At 36.9% G+C, this 4,244-nt stretch overlaps 2 protein-coding genes across 2 annotated transcripts in view; one reads left to right on the plus strand and one right to left on the minus strand.

Moving 5' to 3' along the window:
• LOC106875905 (ATP-dependent RNA helicase DHX33-like) overlaps positions 1 to 4,244 on the plus strand; it is a 69,611-nt gene that overhangs the window by 30,672 nt on the left and 34,695 nt on the right. The gene's annotated exons all lie outside the window — the stretch shown is intronic.
• The window catches only part of LOC106875891 (uncharacterized), a 45,502-nt gene continuing 44,954 nt past the window's right edge, over positions 3,697 to 4,244 (minus strand). Inside the window, exon 3 of the mRNA XM_052975344.1 lies at positions 3,697 to 4,114. The gene's annotated coding sequence lies outside the window, so the exon portion shown is untranslated. The remainder of the gene's footprint in view (positions 4,115 to 4,244) is intronic.

Consider the following 4,244-nt stretch of genomic DNA (forward strand, 5'->3'; position numbering starts at 1 on the left):
AGTGTCTGTATCACCTATATACTCTGTTAATACGTGTTCGTTTGTATTTGTTTTTATTTATTTATTTGTTTGTGTGTGTGTGTGTGTGTGTGTGTGTTTTTTTTTGTGTTTAATTAAATTTTGTTAACGTATGTAGTATTTAATTCCATTTGTTTATCTATGTATTGTATTATACTTTGTTCATATTATTATTGGTTTATTGGCTAAACTGGCAATATGACCATCCCCAAGTACAACAACATCTGTTTCAACACACGATTTCACATCAAAAATCTTGCAAAACAAATATATATATATATATATGATGGGCATCTTTCAATTACTGTCTACCACATTCCCCTCACAAGGCTTTGGTTGGCCCTGGGCTATAGAAGAAGACATTTGCTCAAACTGTCACACAGTGGGACTGAACCCCAAACCATACAGTTGGCAAGCATACATATTAACACTCAGCCATGCCAGCACCTATAATTGTTGTCTGAGAATTTCAGCAAAAGCAAAGTTGTTGCCCTTGATATTAGCAAAGCCTTCAACTTGATTTATCATGAGAATCTTCTTGTAAATATTCCTACCAGACCAGTTCCACCACATATGTATTATACATGGTCTATTGACATTATACCATTGATTACACTCCCACCTGTATTCACTATTCACTGCATCCCCTTTTATCACCACCTCTTATCCATCGGCCTCTCTACCCTTTTTTCACACTCACACGAACTAACTTACACAGGGTCTATAGAATATGGACATTAAATGACAAGGATATTAACAAGCCTCTTCATTAACTCCAGTTCTGTCAACTCAGTTACAATTAGTGGTTTGATTATATCTCTCATGTTCTTCCTTCTTTGTATTAATGGTGTATTCTTTGTCACTTTTATGAAGGTCATACAATCCTTCATTCCTCTTTCACCTTTTGTACACAGGTTTCATTCACCCATGCATGCCCTAAACTCTCTCCTGTCTAAATTCTATAAACAGAGGTTTAGAATAACATCTTTCAATGTAGCTATGTTAACCTAGTCTCTGTCAACAACACTAAGATACCGACCTCACACACCGTATTACAATATTCTTTCTACTCATAAACAACACAAAACTAAAAACTTTGCTGCTCTCTTTACATATACTATTATTATCTTCAATAACCTTTCATGGCACCAACACATAACATTGCCAAAATTTGTATCAGAAAATATACCAACGCTAACCTGTTGCTGCGTCTATACAAGATATTTGTTTGTTTGTTCACTCTTTCTTTTATTTATTCATTATTATGTCCACTCTATTTCCCTTACTAGGGTGGGTTGGATGAATATATAATGAGGTGTCATCTTTTCTTGTCTTGCAAGTTACTTGCTGAGCTCATTAGTGCTGGTGCCTTGAAAGAAGTACACAATACACACTTTAAAGTGCTTGACATTAGGAAGGTCATCCAGTGATAGAAACCATGCCGAAGCTGACACAGTCTTGCAGTTTGTCAGGTCCTATCAAACCATCCAACTCATACCAGTATGGAACGTGGACATTAAAATGATAATGATGACATCTTACAGTCAGATGCATTTCTTGTTTCTAACCTTTGCCTGTTTTTCAAGGGATTTTCTTATTCTGCTCATCTTTGAGCCATGAAACAATTTGTTGGCAGAGATGTCACCATTTTATTTGCTCAGTACTTTCATGCACTTTCCACTTTCCTGTAGAATGTAAACATTCACTCAGACACATGCAGTTACTTAATTTGTAATTATCTCTCTCTAAGGGTCTATAATTACTTTCTAAGAGTAAAGGAGATGCCTTAGAGAGATATAATTATAGAAGTATCAAATTGGTGGACCAGGTCATTAAAGTTATGGAAGAGTCATTATTCAATTGATTAGGAAGAGCATTAATCTAGATAAGATCTTGTTCAGTTTTTGTACCAGGAAGAGGTATTACTGATGCTTCCTTCTTTGACAACTGCAGGAATACTTGGCTAGCACCATGCTGCTGCACCTAGCATTTGTCAACTTTAAGAAGCCTTCAAAAGTAACCCTTGCTCTATCATTTGTTCTATTGGGAACTTGGAATAGACTAATAGCTTGTGAGAGCCATATATATAAACCATGTATAGAGAGGCTGTCAGTCGTGAGAGCTAGCAACATGTATAGTGATAAATTCAAAGTGCTGGTAGAGGACTATCAGGACTTAGTGCTAGCCCCCTTCTTTTTATCATTGTCCTCCAGGCCACAACATGGGTGTTTAAGACCAGATACTTGTATGAACTCCTACAGGCATCATGTCTTAAACTGATGATCTTGTTCTTACAGTTGAATCTGGAATAAAATTTGAGAAATTCTGGACATGGAAGCAAAATCTAGTATCAAAGGGCTTCAAAGTTAATTTAGCAAAGACTAAATTAAAAGCATCCAGCCTACACTGTAAAGTGGTTCACATTAGGAAGGGTGCCTGACCATAGAAACCAAACCAAATCAGACTGGAACCTGGTGCAGCTCTTCAGCCTACCAGCTCTGATCAAACCAATCAGCTTATGCCAGCATGACAACAGATACTAAAAGATGATGATAGTGATGTGTTTGTATTTTGATTTCAAGTTGTTAATTTAGTTCACTGCTTCTTGAGTTTGTTGTTTTTTTTATGCCTGTTCAATGGCAAGCTTCTAATACATCTTTGCTTCACAGAAAACATGATGCTCATTGCGGAAACCGCAAATCAGCTACAGACCATACTGACAGAGCTGAACATCTTGAGTTCAGTATAAGCCTTGAAATATACTGCTTGAAAATTAAAATACATGTGGTCCAAAAACATAACACAAGGCTGAATAGTGGCAGTAAATTATGAAGCTGAGATGAAGGGATATCTCTGCTTCGGACAGATGGTAAATATATGCTGAGATATGAATGAAATCTTGCATAGAGTTAGAACAGGGTGGAAAGTGTATGTTTCAACCCTTCAGCATTCAGATTATTCTATCAAAAGTAATGCTTCATGCATTATCTTGTAGCTTTGAGATTTTCATGAGGTAACTGTTAATTTTCAGAATGATATTGTAGGGTTGGTGTGAGAGATCACACCTAACCAGTTTCAACATAAAACAGGTTGGATATTTAGGCCATGATATGGCCAGTTTAAATGCTAAAGGGATAAAGATCTGCTCAAAGCACAGCTGCACAAGATCAGCATGCTATTCTCTTTAATAGCATTGTTCTACCTGTGCTCTTATATGTGAGTTACTCTGAAGAAGGAAGAACAATGACTGGCTACTTCACAGGTGGGCGATGAATATCATTATGGGAGCATTCTTGAGATGAGGTAGTTCAAGAATGGAGTGAAGTTAATGATGTAATCATAGAATATCAAATGCACAAGTTTGTGTTGGGCCAGACACACCACAAATTTCACAGACTATGGGTGGAGTTGTGGAGTGGTATTCAAGTGATTAGAAAAGAACACATGGAAGACACTTCCTCACAATTTGATGAGAAAATGACATAATCATAAACATTTGGACCCAAACAGAAAAGAAGGGTACAAACAAGGGGGAAAATAGAAGTGCATTGTGATTAGTGATGTATAAGGACATCTGACAGCCTGGTTGATAGAGCATTGTATTACACACACACACACACACACATATTTTATAATATAAAGATTATTATGAAGTTACATAGCATTACCTTTAATTCTTTGATTTTGGTTTGGTTCTATCGCTGGATGCTCTTCCTAATGTCAACCACTCCAAGAATGTAATAGGTGCCCCTTATGTGTCACCAGCACAGGTGCCTTTTATTTGTCACCGGCATAGGTGCCTTTTATGTATCACTGGCATGTGTGCCTTTTATGTGTCACCAGCAATATCCATGATTACGATTTCACTTGGCTTGATGAATCTTCTCAGGCACAGCAAATTGCTTAGGGTCTTGATCAGCTGTCATCACCTCTGTGAGACCCAACATCTGAAGATGCATGGTAAGAAGCTTGCTTCCCAATCACATGGTTCTGGGTTCAGTCTCACTGATAGAATAAGTACTAGGCTTACCTAGAATAAGTCCTGGCTGGTTTGTTCGACTACAGGTGGTCCTCCAGCATGGCCACAATCAAATGACTGAAATAAGTAAAAGAATAATTTATATATATATATATATGTGTGTGTGTGTATGCATACATATATACACACATATATACACATACACATGTATACACACACATATATACACACACGTATATATATATAT

The sequence above is a fragment of the Octopus bimaculoides genome, chromosome 21 (assembly GCF_001194135.2).
Source record: "Octopus bimaculoides isolate UCB-OBI-ISO-001 chromosome 21, ASM119413v2, whole genome shotgun sequence".
In the NCBI taxonomy this organism is placed as follows: Eukaryota; Metazoa; Mollusca; class Cephalopoda; order Octopoda; family Octopodidae; genus Octopus; species Octopus bimaculoides.